The following is an 8,923-nucleotide window of genomic DNA, read 5'->3' on the forward strand; positions in this document are numbered from 1 at the left end:
TCATCCTACTCGGCGAGTAGGTTGATACACTCGACGAGTAGGAGCCCCAGACAGCATATTTTCGAGGTTTTTGGCTAGAAATGGACTAGGAACATTACCCTAAGCTGTTTTTGGACTAGTAAGAGTGGCAAAGGGTAACTTAACTTTATTATAGATCGGTGGAGCGTGTGTGGTTAACCGGCACATCGATTAGGTAATATTGTTGAGGGTACCAAGTCAATTTGTATGGTTATTCACACCTTGTTTGTGATCCTCGGCATCCCAGTCACAAACTTGAGAGGGCACAATCGAGATTCAAACATGCCATTGAAAGTTCAATGTATCTCAAAAGATCTAGGAGTTTCAAATCCAATTAAAACTTAATTATATTTCGTTTTTCATGGTGGAAATTGGTAAATCGTCATTTACCTACCTTCAACTATTTTATAACTTGGATTACGGCATCCCTCTTCCAGTTATAAATAGGTTGTTGGGTCCTAGCCTTAATATTTCATATTGGGTGTTATATTAAGGACTTTAAATCAACTATCTTGAATATCTCCCAAAAAAAATGATCTTCCCAAATCTCTTGAAACAAGCTTTCCTAAATGAAGATGATGTCCCATGGAAATCATACTTCTTTCACCTCCTCCAATTATTCTCCCTAACCCACAAGTTCCTGAAAAGTTTAAGGTCACTCAAGCCCTATTGGCAAGCAAAGGTCTATGTGTGATCACATCTTGGAGATGTAGTCACATATTGACAAGCCGGGAGAGTTGGGTGTCAAAGTCTAGAGGAAGCTGATGATCAATCACTTTCTAAGTCACATAGTGAGTTCCTTTGGGACTCCTATGAAACAGACTATGACAAGACCCTTAATGATCTTATCTATTTGCTAAGATCAACTTCCTAAAACTTTATGGACATTGACAATGATGACATTGGATATCCAGTAAAGCTCTCTCTTCCCAATGGAAAGGGATCGGCCATAGTCAACTCGGTTGACCAAATGGTAAAGAGAACGGCTAAGTCTGAGATAGTCCAATTATCAAGGGTCTATTGCCAAAGAAAGGGGCATTGGTTGCGAAGCTGCCAAATTTACCTAAGGATATTAAAGTCAATAAGTTTGACTCTATTTCGGGTAAAGTCCACTATCTAACTCTGCTAAGTTTCTATTCTGAGATTCTTGATACATGATGTGACTGGGTCACATGTTGATGTTTTAAGAATCAAAGAAAAGGTGAAGAAACTTAAAGAAAGAATATGCTGAATCTGATGGCATAGATGGATTTCTATCGCATAGTTTGAAGATCGGATTCTTGAGCTACTTCTTAAGAGTTATGATATATTGCTTAGGAATAAATAAAAACAAAGTTTTCATGTGCTTTTGCATTGTAAGGATAGTTTTTCCGCAAAGTTTTAAAATAAAAGGAAAAAAAAATTTATTTTATTTATTTTAAAATATCCTTACAATGGCATTTGTGAAAACTTTTGTTACTTATAAGATTCCATTAAGAGCAAGAGTGGAAATATGAATTTGATTCTTTCATTTGTGGTAGTGTCTAAATTTACCAAATAAGGAAAGATTCTCATCACCTAAGTTTCAGTTGGATAGAAACTTGGAATCATGCAAGTTGTATAGCATGATGAATAAGAACTTTCAAGCATTGGAAAAATTAAGACTAACTACTTGTTCACATGGATGTGTGAGTCAAGTAAAGGATCGAGTACACATTCTTGTGCACTGATCAAGCCCACCACAAATAATCGTTAAGACTATTCGTCATTATTTAGTAAAATTCAGTAAATATGGTTATACTTACAAGCTTAAGTGTAATTCTGAGACATTGGAAAAGGTTTCAATGTATGGCAGAGCGAATAAGAAGAATCAACTTAGGCAGAAAGATAAAAGTTTCTCAAATCTGAAAAGATGGGAGAGTACTTTAGTATCATGTTATATAATCATCTTAATGATTAAGAGACCTTATCACAATTCATCCTCTAAGTGCATTCTGGTAGCTAAGAAGAGGAGCTATGAATTGTTGAAGTGGTTAAATCAAGAAGATGATTTATACTTCGTTCCAAAAACAATTCTTAGAGTTATACTCTAAGATTGTAACTTGAGTGACATGTCTTAAAGAAGGCTTAAAACACTTGTCAAATGTAAGAGTAAATGTTTTCTACTCTTGTACATTTGAAATTGGTAAGTTGTGATGCTTTTGGATAAAACAAAGACCAACTAAGGCCAACTGTGTGAAGTGTTTGTCTTGATTAGAATCCACACTATCTCTTGAATATTAGACAAGATAGTCTTATATGTCAAGAGGACAGTGGGAGTCTTAAAAGGTCTTGAAAGTCTCAAGAACTAATCAAGAGTAAAACCTAAAGTTCTTCACTAGCACACGACTTGAGGTTTATAACCTATCGTGTCGACATGTATGTGCCTATTCAAGTTGGCTTTGCATAGGAGTTCTGAGAGTTCTCAATTGGTTGCACAGCTACTTGGAAGCAATGGCAGGCCCTTGAGCTGCCAAATGGCAAGAATTTAAGATTGCACAAGTTTAATCCATATAAGTGAGGATTTGTCAGTAACCTTGTCTTGTGATTATGGTTTTGACAAAATTCATATGGATAGGAACTCATACACCATAAAATCTAAGTGTTATAAGGTTTCTCTCCGATTCATGAAAATGATGGTGAGGAAACACTTTCACTAAGTAGATTTTAGCTAGATAGCAATTGTGATATTTGCATTCTCAAAGTCGTTAGTGGAGCGTGTGTGGTTAACCAACACACTAACATGGACTTGTGAGAAGTGGTAAAGGTCTAAACAATCGAGGCTATGATTACGGCATCCCTTTTCATAGTTCTTAAAATTGTTTAGACACACCTGTGAGCTATCTAAGATAAGGTGTATGATATTTATAAAGTTTTATCAAAGCAATCTAGTATCAGAAATCTGAACTTTAGTAAGAAAGTCAATAAAGTATTGATTTCTAGAAGTCCAGCTGATTTCTGATTACATGTCAAAGCTAGTGGGAGCATAAGTGTTATGCTAATAATCATCATGTTAGTGGGAGCATGATAATTATGATAAAGGTTGCAAGTTAGCAATGTTAATTATAGAAAACAAAAGTTTCAATTCGTGAGGCTGCAGGGGTTGAAAAAGTTGTTTTGCTATAATTAAGGGAGAGAAAATTATACTTCATTTCAATTCTAAAAGCTTAGATTGAGATTTTAATCGTATTTAGTCAAGGATATATATATGAATTTCATGTTGGAATGGCTCAACATAAGGAAATTCTATATATGGGTCCATTATTTGCGTTCTAAAATTCGATTATGATTACGGCATCCCTTTTCATAATCTGAATTATGAGAACCTTGCAAATAGAAATGGAAATGTTATAGCAAAAGACTGGTTTAGTCTTTATGTGAGACATCATGACTCGTGTCCCATATGCTTCGGATATAGGATCGATTTCATGTGCTATATTCATCCTTTCTAAAATTTTCCAAATGCCTGGGGCATTAAGAAGGGAAAAGGTCTAGAACTAGATATGACTAAAAGGATTAAGCAATTGTCGAGGACAATCTAAGGTTTACCAAAGATTGGTTGCTCAAGGACAGTTGGAAGTATAGTGATAATTCTGGAAGGACCATATTGACATAATCTGTAAGGAGGCAACTCTTGTTCAGAAGTGATAGTCAAAATGGAATCTGGAAATGTTTCAAAGTTGGAAATTATTCAATCTGTGTAAGATTAGGAAACTTAATGCAAGAAGGATATTTCCAAGGAGCTGATCTCCTTTGGAATGCTCTGTAATGGTTGTTGTCAAGTCTTTCTGACTCTGTGCATAATCATTACAGGAGGATCAATGCATATAAGTTTAGAATCTAACAGATTTCAGTAAATGGCATGAATTTGGTATTCTTGCATTTGCAGTAAGGATTTGGGACTGTGAAAGAGGATCATTGGAGTTATGTTCAATTGATCTAATTCACAAAGTGAAGATCATAGACAAACATAGTATGCATACTTGGTGTATGGCATGACTAGTGTTTAGAAAACATAGTGTACATGCTTGGAGCATGGGACAACTATTGTTTTAAATTCAAGAATAAAGTTGATAGCGGAAACAGTATACAATGAATAATGTGTAATCATATGGTGATAAATAAAAGGTGTTTTATTTATGTTCATAGGTTTTGATACCATATTAGATTCTATTATTATTGTGTTTCATTTTGCATGTTTTGACTTCCAAAATAACTAGGTCGTTCTTCCTAATTGACTAAGTTATTCAAACTATCCACAGTCGGTCATATGTTGGAAGTAGATATGAATCAAGACTGTCATGGGTTGGCTTGTAGAGGTCTAAGATGTTAGACAAGGGGCTACAACACTCATGAGTGCTCATAAGTTCTGAGTATTGGATTCAACCCGCGCTCATTGGAATCACTTCATGGATTTTATCACGAGTGATCATGAGACGATAATATCTTATATTCTTCAAACCTAGAGATATGAGTTGTTACTATGAGTTGGTTGTACATTGATTGCACGAAAACGCATTCGGTAACTCGGTGTTATAAAACGTGCCTTTGTGTATGATTCAACAAGTAGTAGAACAAGCCATATGAGTCGAAGTTTATCCATTCCTTTTACCTTCGGGATAAAAGCGATATCTGTGGGCCCCTCGATGATTTGGTGATGACAAATGTAAGTGCTCGGCCGGGCCTGGACTGATTTGATTTGTTCAATTAGTCAGTCGTCATAAATCGGAAATCGGGAAACAACAAATGGACAGAGAGAATGATTATAATCTATGTCTCAGTCCATATGATATATAGAATGGAGGAATATATGCTCCCTTATCTAATGGACAAGTCATTGACAAAGGTCAGAGTTCATCTACAAGGTCAGAGTTCGACAGCGGCTTTTGAGAGCTACGATTGCCAGTTGGTTCCTGAAGTCATACGCAATAATAGTTTTAGACTTATCCAAGTGGGAGAGTATTGGATTAGTGTCTAAGTCCATAACTATAATTGGTATGTACTTGACCCGACTCGGCATGGTCCATTTGGGTTGCATGGCATCAGAACATTTGGATAGACCGTTTATGAGGAAAAGACATTTTGTGACATACTAATATATTATAAGTTCTAATATATTAATATGAAATCATGTTATTTAATTAGTATTGATCAAGAATTAATTTGGACTTAATTTAGTGATCAAAAAGAGACTAATTAAATATATGGGGATTGATTGTGTAAATCATTCATTCTTATATATGTGGGCTTATGATCCAAGATTCCTTTATGTTGGGTTTAACCCATGTGGTGATCCATGGATACTCCATGGAGGTTAAAACCCATGGAGCATAAGGAATGGGTAAAGTCATGAGTTACATGGTGTAACCCTAATAGCCACACTATATAAGAACCCCTTTAGTTCAAGAAATTGGCACTAGTGATACATATTTTGAGGGCTAGGCGATTTGAACATGTATGTCTTCTTCTCATGGTTATTCCAAGAGTTCATGATGTTGTGTGAACCATTTGAGGTGTCACACTTGGGGCACTAGGCTCTCAAGCTTCATGGAGTCAAGCAACAACAACAAGGTATGTATTCTATCTATTTTAGTATCCTAGTATCAATGTTTTGGTATGCTAGTTAGGATAATACCTTGGATAATCATATTTGCATGTATAATAGAGAAAACATAGATCCAAGGTATTTAGGGTTGCATGTACACTTAGGAGTGTTAGATTGCTCAAAACCCAACAGAGTTTACATTCTGAACTCAGATCCCCCAAACAATTGTTTCATTGAGTAAATTATTCATGTGACAAATGGACATGACTTAGACAAACTTAATGATTCCAAAAATTCATTTTGGGCGTCTTTTGATAGTGATATAGATGAAGATATTAAGTGTGATGACGACACTTCATCCGAATCCTATGTTTCTAACTCACAAGGTGTTTCTAATTATACTTTAGTTCCTATTAAGCCTCATTTTAACAATCCATTTGTTGGACAGTCTTCCATGTCATTATCTGACTCTCGGAAGAAACCTTGGCTAAACAAAAAGGATATTGTTCATCCAAAGACCGAAGCTAGAAAAGCTCATCAAAAAGAAACTAGATCTAGTCAATGCTCAAGGTTCCTTGAGAAATGCGAGAATAAAGTATCTCAAACAAGTTAATCCAGCTACTAGGAATCACAATACCTATGTGACTGTTAATATTCTTAAGAGACCATCATTCCAGTTAGCTCGGATACTTGTGATACGTCAGTGATCAAAACATGTGTAAAAATTGTTGCTGTTGATACTTTGTCAAAGAAAAATCATTATCCTCGGAAAGTATCCTCTTCTATGTTTAATGCTACCTCGAATGGCATTATTTTCTAACCAAAACAATTTACAAAATCAAATGTGCCTACGAATGCATTGAACAAAGAAAAAGATACTTGAAATATTGATGTTCAAAAACCTCCTAAAGTTTCGAATTAAAAGTTTGAATGGAAAGTAAAAAAGAATGAAAACTAAATTGAAACACCTCGAAACACAGTCCTTCCAAAAGCATCTCGGAAAATTGTACCTCCAAGAAAATCAGTGTCTAAACAACCTATGATTAAGTATGACTTTTGGATAAATGAGAAGAGTCTGACATTCTGCATATTTCCAAAACAGTCTCAAAAAAAGCTTTCTGATATACCAGTTGCTCAGAAATCACAAGCTAAGTCCAAAGCCCATGTTAAAGTCCCTAAACCTAACTCGGAGCCTAAAAACTCCAAAACTCAGTGATTTCGCATGCCTTTTGTGCTTCAGAACAAGATACAATATGACATATTGATAGTGCTTGTTCAATGCACATGAATGGGCTTAAGGATTTTTTGTGTGATCTGAAGCTTGCTCCAAACACTGTTTATGTTACATATATCAATAATTTAAACTCCCAAATTTGAGGCTATGGCATCTTAACCAATGGCAGTTTCTCTATCTCCAATGTGGCTTATGTAGCTGATCTCAAGCATGATATGATTAATGTTGCACAACTCACTAATGCAAATCGAAGAGTTGAATTCTGTAAAAAGCATAGCTATGTCATGACAGAAGACCGAAAAGAATGCCTGACTAAATCAGATCAAATCAAGAATATGTATCCTCTAGATATCAATATGATCATTGGGAAGCTGCAGTTGTGTCTTCAATCAAAAGTTATTCCTGACGTAAGTTGGTTATGGCATAGGAGGCTTGCTCAGCTCAATTTTCGAAACGTGAATGATTTGGTTTCTGGTGAAATGGTATGAGTTTTGCCACTCTTCAAGTTTGAAAATGATCATCTCTGCATTGCATGTGAATGTGGGAATCAATAAAAAAAGGTCATCCCGTGATAATTGAAAAATCCATTCGGACTCACTCAAACTTCTTCACATTGATCATTGTGCGCCATCAGCTGTCGAAAGTTTGCATCACAAAAAGTACACTCTTGTGATTGTTGATGAGTATACAATATTTACCTGGGTATTCTTTTTGATAATGAAATCATAAACAACTTCCAAACTCATTACTTTCATCAAAGGAATTCAAGTGCTGACCAAGTTGCCTATCCGAAGAATTCATAGTGATAATGGGTCCGAATTCACAAATGCCTCAATGGAAAAGTTTCTTACTAATAAAGGAATTGAAAACAACTTTTCCCTACACTCTGCAGCAAAATGGTGTTGTTGAAAGAAGAAATCGAACTCTCGTTGAAGCCGTTCGATCGATGTTAAAATTTGCAAACCTTTCACTTTATCTTTGGGATGAAGCTGACTCCACGACCTATTTTACTCAAAATCGAAGTATCATTAACTATCGTCACAACATGACACTTTATGAAACAATGAATGGTAAAAGGCCAATTATATCGTTCTTACATGCTTTTTTGGGTGTCGATACTTTATCAAGAACAACCGAGATCAACTCACCAAATTTCAACATAAATCAGATGAAGCAATCTTTCTCAGATACTCTGCTAAATCAAAAGCTTCTCAAGTTCTAATTCATCAAACTCATGTGTAACATCATAAAAATTATAAGGTAAAAAATTTATTTTTAATTCAACCATAACACCATTTAACCTTTTTAATCATTCAAGAATTGTGTCAAAGTAAAATAGTTATCAGAGTACAATATGTAACGACCCAAATTTACTTCTTTTAGCCATGTCAACTCCCGTTAGACAAATATTTATTTTCAGATGATTATTTCGGTTTTAAGGTTATATAATGAAATAATTTAAATAAAAATGGTGTTATTTATTATCTAAAAGGATTAATTAATAAATAAAACATAAATTTATAATTAAATTGATTTAGAAAAAAATATTATTGGTGAATATAGTTCTTTTAATTGGTGAAAATGGTGTTGAGGGGCTAAAATGTCACACAAAAAAAACTTAATTCGCCAAGTATCTAGGGTTAGGGTGAGTGGAATACAATGATGGATGTGTGAAGGGGGGTTAACTGTAAAAATCGAATGTAACAGCCATGGGGAGGCATTGATCGATTGAAGTTACGTGTGTTTCTTTCCTTGTGGCTTATTACGTGCGCTCATAGTCTTTCTTCGGCTATACTAGCATCGATAAAAAAAAAGAAGCCGATCGTGAAGAGAATTAAAAACGAAGGCAGTGTCGATCGTGAAGCATACAAGAGAAATTGAGATCGACATATTTCGTGTGGGGTAATTAGGGTGAAAATCCACTATATCACCTGGTAAGACTTGTTTCATTCCTCCTGACATGATTATACTCCAGTTGTTGGTGCTTTGTGTGACAACCGTCAATTTCTGGTCAAGTCAAAGTCAAATAAAGTCAACAAGTCAAACCGGTCAACTCAATTTACCTTTCGTAAATTAGGGTTTACATTATGCTTACCTTGTACAACTCA

The sequence above is a fragment of the Lactuca virosa genome, chromosome 2 (genome assembly GCF_052849685.1).
Source record: "Lactuca virosa cultivar CGN04683 chromosome 2, Lactuca_virosa_CGN04683_v6, whole genome shotgun sequence".
In the NCBI taxonomy this organism is placed as follows: Eukaryota; Viridiplantae; Streptophyta; class Magnoliopsida; order Asterales; family Asteraceae; genus Lactuca; species Lactuca virosa.